Raw genomic sequence first — 14,961 nt, forward strand, 5'->3', positions numbered from 1 at the left:
TGGTTTTTGAAAAAGGTGTAATGATAAATCCCTAAAGTTTGAGGTGGTTAAGGTTTGGGTATGTCCTACCTCAATAATTTGAAGCTCATAGGTTTGCAGGTTTGGCATGTTACTATTGTAGGTTTGTTAAAGGTCTTTCTGTGATTGCCACTAACTTGATGAGGTTTACTCAGAAAGAAGTGCAATTCGTATGGTTTAACAAGATGGAATAGACATTCCAAAAGATCTAGTCTTTTTTTTACCACAACTTTTATTCTTTCCTTGCTTTTGGAAAGTAATTATTTTAGAGTAGTTTTTGATGATTCACGTTCTATTTTGGGTAATGTGTTAATGCATGATAAGAATGTAATAGACTATGCTTCTAAGTAATTGAAGGTTTATTAGAGAAATTATCTAACTCATGACTTAAAGCTAGTGGCGCTGGTCTTTGCACCATAAATATGGAGGCACTACTTTTATAGTGTAAAATGTGAGGGTTTCACCAATCATCACAGTTCGTAGCATATGTTAACTTACATAAACTTAAATCTAAGGTAGTGACAGTGGATGGAGTATCTAAAGGATTATGATATTTCTATCCAGTATGATTAAAAAAAGGCCAGTTTATTGGTAGAAACATTGAGCAAGGAATTTATATGAATTGGAAGTTTAGCTTGCTTAATTGTAAAAAGGAATCCATTACCTAGATAGATTCATAATATAGGATATCATTCAAGTTGTTTGGAGTCTCATGAAAAGGTAAGGTGTTGGCTAGTACTTAAGTTAAGTCTATATTCCATGGTCAAACCAAGGCCAGACAGTTCAAGGATGTGAAGTTAAATATGATTTAGAAGAAAGAGTTGTGTAGTGAGGACAAGAGGCAACTCTTGATGGTAGTAGAGTGTTGAGGGGTGTGAGTGTTTCCCAAGTTGATGATTTAATTTCTAATATATTAAAATAAGCTCAGGGCTCTAGATATTCTATACATCATGGTGAAACCAAGATATAGTACGATTTGATATAGCTTAACTAGTGGCCCCAAATAACCTTGGTATAGTGTGATTGAATCTGGATTATTGTGGACACAATAATATTGTTATTATATTTTAGTCTAATTAAAGTGAATTACAATGCAAAGATATTAGCCAAAATCTATCTTAAGGAGGTCTTGAGATGGCATGAGCTTCCAGTCTTCATAATATCTGATAGTAGTTCATAGTTCACCTCCAACCTTTGGCATGATTTACACGAGGAGATGGACACAAAGCTAGATCACAGTATTGTATTTCATCTTCATAATAAAGGGTACTTTGAGAGGAATATTTAGGTGATAGAACGCATGCTTCAGGTATGTGTAGATGACTTTGGAGGTCATTGATATTAGTTTCTACCATTGTGTAAGTTTTTGTACAAAAATAGCTATCACCTCAATTTTGTCATGGCCCCATTTCAGGCTCTATATAGGAGAAGATATAGATCATTCATAGGCTAGTTTAAGATAGGTGATATAAAACCCTTGGGCATTGATTTTGGATAGGTTCATAAGAGAAGGTAAAACTTATTCAAGAAAGTTTGTTAGCATCCCAAAGTAGGCATAAAGAGTATATTGATAGAAATGTTAAAGATGTTCTTCAAGAAGAACGAATGAGTACTATTTAAAGTTTATCCTATGAAGGTACTAATGTGGTTTAGACTATTTAAATCTCTTATTGATGTGGGTCTGGTAGGTTACAGACATTCACATCTCCCAAGATTATCGACACTCCGTTAGATATCACATGTTTCTATGCATAAGAAGTATCATTTGTATAGTTACTACATTATTTATTTAGATCTGTTACAGTTAAATAAGAACCTCTCGAATGCAGAGGAATTTGTGGCGATACTTGATCGAGTTGTTCAAAAGTTGAGAAGCAAACAAATTAGGTTTGTAAAAGTCCAATGGAAGCACCATCTAGTTTAGAAAGATGCCATTGATATTAAATCAGATATATGTAAAAAATATCCTTACTTGCTTAAGCATTCATGTATGTCATTTGCTCGCTTTACCCTTCTTTATCTTTGATAATAATTCAGTGACAAATAATAGGTAAATTGATATTTTCTTTAATGACCCTTTCCATCATTATGGTATGGCTTAGTATGTGAAAAATTGGGTTAAGTATTTTTTAGGTTAGGCAAGTCTTGGATGAATTTCAAGTGTGGGGTGGTCTAAGAAAATCTCATGATTACTAGTACAATAGTTCAGGGATTTAAGATCATGAAATGTTATCTACAAGTTAGGGAATTCATACAAACTATTGAAAAAAAATTTGGGTTAGTAGAACTTTGGATATATCATCTTACGTAAAAGGGTTAGTTTATAAGGTTTAAATTTGAGAGTGTACTGTGAAAATGCCTATGCAAATACTAGTCCCAACTTTCTGCTTTTCCTACCATGCTTAAATAGGTGGTAGGCCGCTATAGTAGTCCCTATATAGTGGGACATTTCCCACTATAGTGGAAGACCATTTTAGTCAGTGCCATGATAGGGGCAGATATTGTTTAGTGGGAATTGGACCGATATTGTGGGCTTGACGTAGTAAAATAGCATTTTTTGACTCCAAAACATTATATTTCATCCAAAAACATTTAGAGGTAGAACAAGGGCAAAATAGAGAAGTTTTCATCACTTTTTTCTTGACTTCTACCCAAGAGGTGTGTTATTCCATAAATCATACTTCTCATAAAACTTAATTCCTTAGAATCAACATAGATTAATCATGGTGGGAATAGTTGGTCTAACTCTTGGTTGGAAAAATTGATATAATATATTTAGGGTTGTATTATAATCACTTGTTAATAGATTTGAAGTGTTAAATTAAGTCTTTTAAATTAAGATATGACCTTTTAATCATAATGTATAGATAATTTTGGTTCAATGAAGTGTAGAAAACCCAAGAATAGTGGAATGGTTCAGGAACATGATCATAGAGTTATGAATGTTGGTTATAAAATATAGATTTGATAGAGCAATGATTGAATTGTGTTTTATGCAATATTATTAGATTGATATCAACAATGAAATGAGAACGGGATAGGTTAATGTTATTTAGAGCATTGTAAGGTTTCGATTGAGGTAGGCCATGGTTGAATTTGAGTTAAGGCTAATTTTATTTGTATGTGTGCATTCTAAAAAATCTTTATTTAGTTTAGATACCAGTAAAGTGTCATAACTGGAACTTCTATATAAGAAATACTATCCTTCAAAACAACACTTTCCAATGGTAAACTAAAGTCAGATCTCCAATGAACTTCTTTAACAATGAAACATGTAAAATTGGATGCATTGACACTAACTCCAAGGGAAAATCTAACTCATAAATCATATTTCATGTACACCTCAAAATCTTAAAACCACAAATATACTGGAGAATAAGCTACCCATTCTCACCAAACCTCATCAACCCTTCGATGGGTGATACTTTTAGTAGTACCCAATCATTAATAGCAGACTCAAGCTTTTTTTTCTTACATCTAAATAAGACATCTAATGAATATGAGTAGTTTTAAGCCTCTTATAATACCCTGGGGTTTCGGTCAGTAAAATTTTATCCTCACTGCCCTGGAAATGACTTACCTGATGAGTCATTTGTGTCCTTATGGGTCATAAGACCTAGTCGTAATGACACCAGAAGGATTTGCCTCAGTCACTGCCTTGATAACGACTATACTAAATGACTTGTATAAACACTTAAAGAGTCGTTTGAAGGGTATTTCATAGTATATCCAGTATAGTTGCCTATTGAAATTTTTTAGACTATGACCTGAGCCTATGAGTCATAATGTCTCATTATGAGATATAAGGTGTCAGTCGTAAGGTTCACAGTGAAGATCCCAATGGGGTTTTGGTTCGGCTACAACTAGATGGTCCAAGTCATGGGGTGACCTTATGAGTCATAAGGTCACCCATAGCGATTGATGGGTTATTTTTCCAACTTTTAATGATGGTATGTTAGATATTTCCCTCCTATACCACTAACAAACCATGACTTATAATCTTATTTGGGACCCTATTCTCAACCATAACTCAATATAATTACTCGCTCAATCTCTTTCAAATTCTCTCAAGAATCCATACTTAGGGTTTCCAAGAAGTAGGTCATCCACAGGCTTAAGGGCTGAATTTTTGTAGATAAACATGTTATTTTAGGCATATTACTCTCCCCTCATTGTTAATTTGTTAAAAATATATGTTTTAAAGTATTGTTTATGAGATATAGATGTTGGTTTTGAAACAAGGGTTGGGGGTTTTGAATGCTTTTTCTTGAGTAATGTTTTCCTATGTTTTACATATGATTATTCATGCTTTAAGTATTGTTTTGAACTTGTGGGTGCATGGTATGGTGAATGAACTAGGAAATTGTGATTTTCACAAACTTGCGACTTTTGAAGTGGTAATGATCCCATCCTTATATTGTGAAATTGGATTTTAATTATGATAAATATGGAAATTTGTAAACTTAAACTAAGGGGCTTCTAAATTCCCCCAAGTGATGTAATTGGTTTAGCAAATGGTTGTTACCTTACAAGTGTAGTTGGTATGATAATACCAATAATTTATTCCTTAATGTTAAATATGGTTCAATAAATGGTAATATGTGATGAATATTTTAATTGGGCTTTAATAAGGGTTGTGTAGCTTAGTCATAAAAGTGGAGGTCCGAGTGATCAATACTGGAAATCGCATTCGTCGATGCGGGGTTCAAGTGACTAGGGAGGTTCATGTCCACCTCATTATTATTACTTGATTAGGGAGGTTTGATTCCCCTACACATAATTACATGATCGGGTGCTTAAGCACCAGTAGTATATGATTGAAAGGTTCGAGCCCCACGTGTATATACATTCACTGGGGCCTAACTAGAGGTTGAAAGATGGGGACCATATAGACCGTGGTTACATATTATGACAGTTGAGATACACAATCTAGACTGAAGTTTTAATGTGCATGTTAAACCTTCTTCCATATCCCGACATGTGATAATATGTTATGCATTTGATTATGTGCATTGGTTTTGAATGATTTTGAAATGTTGTCCATGTCAATATGTTATCCTTATCCTAGAGTTTTATGCTATCGCTCTAACCGCTAGCTATCTTTACATGTTGTATCACCACACGACGTAGGAACTGGTCATAATTCCACTTCCCCTGCTCAGTAGTTAGGATTAAAGATCAGATCGTGAGTTGACATTTAGGTGGTGAGATTCAATACATCAAAATTCTACAGTTCATGTTTTTGGTCTCTTATGTCTCAGACTATTTAGACTTATTTTTGGCTATAGTAGTAGGCATGTCCCTACACCTTATTCATATTTAATTTTTGTTCTTGGTTTAGAAGGCTTTGTTTATATTACTGTGGATATTGGGAAGTATTGGTCGATTGTTTGGCTGGTTACCAATTTTTAATTGTAGACTTGTTTTTATTGACTTTAAGCTTGTTGCATGCTATTTTGTTATATGTTCGAAATTCATAAAAAATTAAGGAATGTTGTGTTTGGTTTGGTTTGGAGAAGGGGGTGATCTCTGGTACACGCGAGACTTGATATACCTGCAATGGTTAGGCCCTGGTTTGGGCCATGACACCTTTTTAATCTAGAGAACCATTTCCATAGACTTATGAACCATATTTGTCTATATTAAAGTTATTTTAACTACCTCAAACCAGCCAATAGGAGATATACACCTCCACCTATAAAGTGCATCAAAAAGAGCCATTTGGATTCTAGAATGGAATTGTTTATTTTAAGCAAATACTATAAGAGGTAAGTGATCATCCCAATTACCGCTAAAGTTTATTTAGAAAGCTCTCAACATATCCTTCAAAGTCTGAATGGTCTACTCTGCCTAACCATTAATCTATGGGTGAAATTTTGTACTAAGATCTACCTGAGTACCAAGATCTTTTGGAAAGATTTCTAGTACTAAGATGTGAATTAAGTACCCCCATTTCATATGATAGACAAGGGAACTCCATGAAATCTGTCTAGGTCCTGAATATAGATTCGTAGCCTAATTATTTGCTGAATTTGTATTCTTGATAGTCTAAAAGTACGCTTCTTAGTCATATTGTCTACTATCACCAATTTAGAATCTTGTTGTCATCGCGTATTAGATAAACCTATGATCAGGTCCATGTTAATATATTTCTACTTTCAAACAGAAATATTGATATGTCGAGTCATACCTTCCAGCCTTTGTTGTACTACCTTCGCCTGCAAGCAATTAGGACACTTCACAATAAAATCTACAATGTCCTTCTTCATGCCATTCCACCAATAGGTTTCCCATATATCTAGGTAAATCATGGTAGAACCTGGATGAATGGAATCCCAAGAACTATGAGCCTCTATAAACATTTGTTGCCTTAAATAACCCACACCTTTAACACATAAATGGCCTTGATAACAAAAACACCATCTCTCCATTAGGTAGAAAGCACCATTTTTTTATTTGGGATAGCTACTTTAAACTTAAGCAAATTAGGGTCGTTATCTTTCTTTTTATTAACTTCAATCAAAAGAGGAGACTCTAAATCAATTTGAATAATACCACCTCTATATGTTGAGTCTGTAAGATGAACCCCTAATAAAAAAATCCTTTGAATATCCTTAGATTATTCTTTTTAGTGCTCAACATTAGCCATACTACCCATAGACAATATTCTAAGAGCATCGACACTACATAGGCCTTGCCTGGATGGTAAAACAAACTTATGTTGTAGTCTTTGGGGAGATCAAGACACATCTATTATCGAAGGTTCCATTAACAAAGCCTATGAATATCCATAGATGATTATTATTTTATTCCTAAACATTAGCCACACTACCCAAGGACAATATACTAAGAGCTTCGACCACTACTATGTCCTTGACTGGATGGTAAAACAAACTTAGTAGTAATCCTTTGGGAGCTCAAGATACAGACATTTTCAAAGGTTCAAATAAGTTTCGCTAAACACATTTTGTTAAAACAATGGTCCATGAGTACATGAAATCAACACCACATATATAATGTCTTCATATCTGTAAGGAAAATACAACAACTAGCAACTCAAGGTCATGATTTAGGTAGTTATTCTCATAAATCATAAGATTTCGAGAATCATAAGAAAATATCATATAGTGATGCATTAATACATACCTAAGGACAACTATAGAAGCATCAAAATAGACTAAAAAATTGTCTGAACCTTGTAGTAGAGTTAAAACTAAATAGAAATTAAGTCAAAACTTTAGCTTCTAAAATTACTTTTTTACATGGTTCAAATCACTGAAACATAACCTTTGTAAGTCAACCTAGTCCATAGAATAGCAATAGATGAGAACCCATCAACGAACCTCAAAAGATTCCTCATGTCTAATAGAGAAATGGGTCTACATGTGAGACCCCGCAAAATCCTAAGCTTAATTCAGTCCATTTATGCTTGTTAAGGGGAGGTGTTCCATACTTAGAAGGTTCTTGCTAAGTTTCTACACTTAGTTTATTTTAGCCTTCAAAGGATCATAGTCTGATTTCGTGACTTTAATGTCCTTTAATGGTCTGTATTCTTGCTAATTGATGACTAGGAAGGTCAGTATGCATTCCCAAACATGTTTTGGATTCTTTAGAACTAGTTTACACCATGTTTGAAATCCTAAAATAGTGGACCAATGCGATCTTTGTGTGCCATATAACCAACCGCATTGGTTGATATTGTTGCAGGTTACCAGGGTCAAAGTACTGAGGCTCGACACGACGATGGGCGTCGATGCCATGACGCACTGCGTCGCTAATAGCGTTAATGCCTATTTTTTATTCATGAAATATCCACATCTTTGAGGGGAAAAGGGGTCAATTTCCCACCCCTATATAAGTCTAAAACATGGGATTAAGCCCCATTTAAACAAAAATATAGTATCTCTCAAGAACAAGTTAAAGTTTTCAATTAAGGATTCAAATTCAATACTCAAATTCAAGAATCTCTCTATCAATCGTCGTATAATCATGAACTAAGGTATGCCTATTGTTTATTCATGGATTCCTTCCATCCATGAAGTTTAAGAATCAAGTTTTACATCTTGTATTGTGAATATTTTTTTGTGGGTTGATTATGTTCGTGAGATTATGATGATGTGATTCCCAAGCTGGAATCTTTAAGTGTTGTTCATGAAACTATGTTAATGTGTGGCTTGAAATCTATAAGTTTAGTTGATTCATGGAGTTTTGAAGTAATAATTTGATGATTATGCCTATGACTTAATTTGTGCATGCAAGGTGTTTGATAAAATGCCTAAAGGAATATAAATCTCTATTATATCTTAATTGTGACATAAATGATAAATACATATTTTACCCTTATGTCCAAATGGCTCCTATGCTATTGATGTGCATTATAGATGTTTGTTGGAATGCTCTTAATGTTAGAGTATGAAATTATTACATGATTATATGCATTCCTATCCATATACAACATTATGATAACCATGTTCTTCATGAAATCCCTAAATTTATTGTATGGTGAATTGTTAATATTGGTCATGTGTTCAAGAAGTGTCATGTCTTATCAGTTTTATGCTATAGAGTCCTGGGGGTACTTGTACCCAACAATTTAGCTGTGTGCCTAGATCCAGTGTTAGTTTTCACAATGCTCACAGTCAAGCCATAATTAGTAGAACTCTGTCAGTAATGTGACTTAGGAAAATTCAGTAAATTCAGTATCAGTCTAGTCCTATTCAAGAATCTCAGTAATCTCAGTCAGTTATCATATCTTAGTAGTATTCAGTTCAAACCATAGTTAACTCAGTCAGCTAGCAAAAATTAGTAGCATTCTATCTAGTTAATAGAATTCAATAGTATTCTTTCAGTTAAAGGAAATCCAGTGAACTCAGTTCAATCTAGTTAATAAGAAAAATCAGTAACAGTTTAGTCCAACCTAGTATGAACTAGGAAATCAGTTCTATGTCAATTCAGTTAGGAGTAGCATTCAACATTGAGTGAACCTAGGGATGAGGGCACACACTGTCAGTCAGTAGGGGTGTGATCTTTTGTAGAAATCCCTGCATTCCAGAATTATGTAGTTAGCATAGGTTAAGATGTACCCCTATGAGTCTAGGGACTATTCATTTTATTTAGGTTTTCCTTACAAGAGGTGTTGATGGAAGAGCTCCCTATCCGAGAGGATTTACTCATAGCTTACCTTTACCCTTGGCACGGTACTAACACCCTTTCAGCTGGGGTTACGGGTTGGACCCTACCAGTTTTGATTCGGGGCATGTCGATTAGACTATTACCTCCAACAGTTTTAGTATCATATTTACTCTTCAAAATAAAAATAAGTCCAGTTTTATAGAAATCAGGACTGTCAGATACAGTCACTCAGCTCAGTAAAGAACTCAGCTAGTTCCATCAGATTTTAGGACTATCAAATATAGTGATCCATCTCCTTATAACAATTCTATCAATTATTTATATTTAGGAATGTTATAAAAAGTCTTTCAATTATCAGTTACTAGTAAACTCAGATATCGGTAAATTCGTGTTGTTAGTAGACTCAGTAGTCAGAATTCAGTACTCAATCCTATGATGACCTCAGTCACAATTATGTATTTATGCATATATTCTCATGTTCATGTATACAGTAAGTTAGTATTGTTCATTCATATGACCCTTTTGCATTTAGCTTACCTCACTTGCATACCAGTACATTTAATCATACTGATGCATTTGTGCTATGGTGCTTTATACCATAGGTTTAGAAGCACGAGCTCTTAAGCATTCTTAGTAGATCAGACGTTTAGCAGCAAGACTAGCAGTGAGTACTTATCATTCGAGGATAGCATGATTATCATATTAGTTTATTATTTTAGTAGTTCGGAGTTAGTTGGGGATATGTCCCCTCTACTCTATAATTTTTAGTCAGTTTTAGAGGATTTCAGACTACATCATGTTTCAGATAGTTTATTTCAGTTTGTGGTTATTGCTATACCCCATTGCAGACATTAATTTATATTCAGTATTAGTTCAATTTTGAATTTTATGGCCATACAGATTACATTTCACATATTTATAGTATATTATTCAGTTCTTAGTTACAGATATCAGTCTTGGGTTAGCTTGTGGTCCTTCAGGGTCATGATCTTCATGTAACATTCTGGGTACTATATTCGGGGCGTTACTAACTTAATATTAGAGCCTAATGTTCAACAGTGCTCTAGAAGGTCTGAAAAACCACATCAAGTAGAGTTATATGCATGTGTGTGTTGTGTATCGCACTTATGGACAGGAGTCTATAAGATGTTTTAGGAATAATTCCCTTCTTTTAGTATTCATGTCGTTCCAGTGAGCATGATATCAAATTTAACACCCAGTCTAACCCTTAGTTATTAGGAATTAGTATTCAGTCCCAGTTACAGTCTTAGTTACGGTTATAGTCTCAAATACTGTCTTAGCTACAATTTCAGTCCCAGTCCTAGCCCAGTTAGATCATACACTAAGTTCACTTTTAGAATTACCTGACCATAGCATATGACGACCAGTTCTTTAGTTATTGGTATTTCGGTACCTCAGTTATAGAATGCTTATGAATCATGTCATATTCTTGGTCTTGCAATTTCAAGTAATACAGTTTTTATAATTCTATGACCAGTCACCTCATGTCACTTAGTCAGTCCTGACCTTCTATGCATAATACTCTACAGCCTCAAGCTAGTTATCCAGACTGAGTACAGGTTAGTCTTATATGCCCAGCATTCATCTATCTGTTATTTAGTTAATCAGTTCAGTTAGTATATTTATGCATTCATACTCAACACCATGTGAACCTTTTCAGTAGTCTCAGTTTTAGTGCATAAGGTTTAGTCACTTTATCTTAGATGATTTTTCATAGGACTTTCCTCCTAATACAAGAATCCCAGCCATGTAGCGATCTCCCATTCAAAATGTCTTACTCTTACCAGGCTAAGATTTATTTTCTCTATACAGTCATTAGAACTCTATAGAATGAGTGTCATCGAAATGCTCCAGTTAAGTATATGTTTTTAGCATGAGTTAGTCCGCAGAGCCAGTAGTTCAATTTAGTAGTCAGGCGAACAAGTTTGGACGGTGTGGTTTCCCTCTTTCCATCTAGTCACACTATCCAGAGTCTCATGAATGTAATCATTCTAAGATGGACTAACCTGGTAGTTACATGTTCATCCAAGTTTATGCATCATGTCTTAGTTTCAGATCCCAGATAATCAGTCATGATTCAGTCCCTAGGTGCCTTAGTATCGCCCCCATTTTCCTCAGTATCTCAGCAAAGTCAGCCTTGTATTTTTCAAGGGACATAGTGTCCCAAGGGGGAGATACACTATAATTCCCCAAACCTTCATGACATAAATGTCCCACTCTCTATTTTCGTAATAAATCCAGTTTGGGGTAAGGAGTACTCATGAGTTGACCCTCAAACTCCGATCTCAGTCGTAAGCAACATATTTAAGGTACTCAGTTCAGATCATGATATTCAGCTCATGTATCACGTTCCAGACTCATTTGCATTCTCATTTTCCACTCATGCATTAGTAATTAATCTCAGGCGCATTAGCATTTTAAGATTAAAGAAACAGTCTCTCTTGAACTTATGTAGTTTCTTGCTCAGATTTCCATTATAAACTTGGTGTTAATTACTATTGCATATTCAGTCATGCATTCATGTGTTAGAGCAGTCATATATTCATGCATCAGATATGCATGTTTAGTATAATATATTCAGCTTATCAGTCATGCCATTCATAAAATCATGCATTAGATATGCATGCTCAGAACAAATCTCAGCAAATCAGTAATGTCAGTCATGTACTCGTGTTTTAATTGTTCATGTTCAGCATGTACTTCAGCTTATCATTTCCCCCATCTCATCTAGTATCATTTGTCGACGAATTTTCCCAAGGGGGAGATATTGTAGGACCCCACAAAATCCTAAGATTAATTAAGTCCAATTATGCTTGTTAAGGGGGGGCATACTTAGAAAGTTCTAGCTAAGTTTCCAGACTTAGTTTATTTTAGCCTTCAAAATTTTGCAGTCTCATTTCATGACTTTGTTATCCTTTAATGGTCAGTATTCTTGATAATTTATAACCAGAATGGTCAATAGGTGTTCCTGGACAAGTTTTGAATTTTTCGGAACTCGTTTAGACCATGTTTAGAATCCCAAAATAGTGGGCAAATACGATCTTGGCTTACCGCATCGCCAATCACGTTGGTTAATAATGTTGCAGGTTGACAGGTTCAAAGTACGGAGGCTCAACACGATGATGATGCAATGCATCAACTATCACATCGATACCATGGCACGCCGCATCTTTAATAGCGTCGATGCCTAGTTTTTAGTCATTTAATGTCCTCATCTTTGAGGGGGAAAAGGGTCAATTTCCCACCCCTATATAAGTCTAAAACATGGGATTAAGCCCCATTTCAACCAAAATATAGTTTCTCTCTCAAGTTTCTCTCAAGAACAAGCTAGGGCTGTCAATTAAGGATTAAAATTCAATACTCAAATTCAAAAATCTCTCCATCAATATTTGTATAATCAAGAACTAAGGTATGCATAGTATGCATTGAAGGATTCCTTTATCCATGAAGTTTAAGAATAGATTTTTAAATCTGGTATTATAAATATTTTGTTGTGGGTTGATTATGTTCATGACATTATGATGATGTGATTCCCAAGCTGGAAATTTATGTGTTGTTTATGAAACTATGTTAATGTGTGGCTTGAAATCTATAAGTTTAGTTGATTCATGGAGTTTTGAAGTGATAATTTGATGATTATGCCTATGCCTTAAGTTGTACATGCAAGGTGTTTGATAAAATGTATAAGAGATTAGATATCGTGCATTATAGCCTAATTGTGAGCCAAACGATAAATACATGTTTTACCCTTATGTTCAAATGACTCCTATGCTATTGATGTGGATTGTAGATGTTTATTGGAATGCTAATGATGCTAGAGTATGAAATTAAGACATGACTATATGTATTCCTATCCATGTACAACATTATGATAACTATGTGCTTCATGAAATCCCCAAATTTATTGTATGGTGAATTATTGATATTGGTCATGTGTTCAAGAAGAATGGACTCTTGTAAGTTTCATGCTATTGAGTCCTGGGGGTACTTGTACCTGATAATTTAGCTGTGTACCTAGATCCAGTGTCAGTTTTCACGATACTCACAGTCAATCCATGATTAGTAGAACTAAGTCACTCATGGCAGGAAAATTAGTAAATTTAGTATCAGTCCAGTCCCATTCATTAATCTCAGGAATCTCAGTGATCTCAGTCAGTCATCAAATCTCAGTAGTAGTAAATACAGACCTTAGTAAACTCAGTCTGCTAGTAGAAATTAGTAGTATTTTGTTTGTTAATAGAATTTAGTAGTATTCCATCAGTCAACAGAAATCTAGTAAACTCACTTTAATCTAGTTAATTAGTAAAATCAGTAACATATCAGTACAACCTAGTATGAAGTAGGAAATCAGTTCTGTGTCTATTCAGTTGGGAGTAGGATTCAGCACTGAGTGAACCCAGGGATGAGGACACACACTGTCAGCCAATAGTGGGTGTGATCCTTTGTAGATTTCCCTGCATTCCAGAACTATATAGCTAGCGTAGGTTGAGATGCACCCCTACGATTCTAGGGACTATACATCTTATTTGAGTTTTCCTTATTAGAGGGGGTGACGAAAGAGCTCCCTGTCAAGGAAGGTTTACTTACAGAATGTCTTTACCCGTGGCATGGTACTGACACCCTTCCAGCTGGTGTCACAGGTTGGACCCCACCAGTTTATATTTGGGGCATGTCGGTTAGATAATTACCTTCCACAGTTTTATTTTCAGATTCACTCTTCAAAATAGAACTTAGTCCTGTTCTATAGAAATCAGGACTGTCAGATATAGTCACTTAGTTCAGTATGGAACTCAGCTCGTTCCATCAGATTTTAGGACTGTCAAATACAGTAATCCAGCTCTGTATAACACTTAGATCCGTTATTTATAATCAGGACTGTCAGAAATAGTCTTTCAATTATCAGTTACTAGTAAACTAATGTATCAGTAAATCCATGTTGACAGTAGACTCAGTAGTCAGAACTCAGTACTCAATCTTATCACGACTTTAGTTACAGTTACTTATTCATGCATGTATTATCACATTCATGTATACAGTCAGTTAGTATTGTTCATGCATATGAACCCTTTGCATTCAGCTTACCTCAATTGCTTACCAATACATTCAATCATACTAATACATTTGTACTATGGTTTTTTATACCATAGGCTTAGAAGCACGAGCTCCAGAGCATCCTTAGTAGATCAGACATTCAGCAGCCAGACTTGCAATGAGTCCTCATCATTCGAGAATTGTATTACTATTTTATTACTTTATTATTTCAGTAGTTAGGAGTTAGTTAGGGACATGTCCCATCAACTCCACAGTTTTCAGTCAGTTTTATTGGCTTTCAGTTTATAGCTTGTTTCAGATAGTTTATTTTAATTTTTGGATATTACTATACCCCATTACAGATATTATTTTATATTTAGTATTTGTTCAGTTTTAAATCTTATGGTCTTACAGCTTATATTCCTCATATTTATAGTATATTATTCAGTGCTAAGTTACAGATATTAGCCATGGGTTATATTTTGGTCATTCGTTGTCATGAGCACCGTGTAATGTTCTGAGTACCAAATTCGGGGCGTTACACTACATTAGTTATTTATGGCCTGTATCTTTGAGATTATACATGTACAACATTACTAGACACGACATTGACAATTAATGAAACAGATTTCATATTAAAATCATACTTTCTAAACTTAGCAAACAATTGATGGTCCTTGAGAATTTGTAACACAACTCTCAAATAACCTGCATTGTCCTCCTCACTTTGGAAATAAATAAGAATGTAATCTATAGTTT

Source organism: Capsicum annuum, chromosome 12 (genome assembly GCF_002878395.1).
Source record: "Capsicum annuum cultivar UCD-10X-F1 chromosome 12, UCD10Xv1.1, whole genome shotgun sequence".
Lineage (NCBI taxonomy): Eukaryota > Viridiplantae > Streptophyta > Magnoliopsida > Solanales > Solanaceae > Capsicum > Capsicum annuum.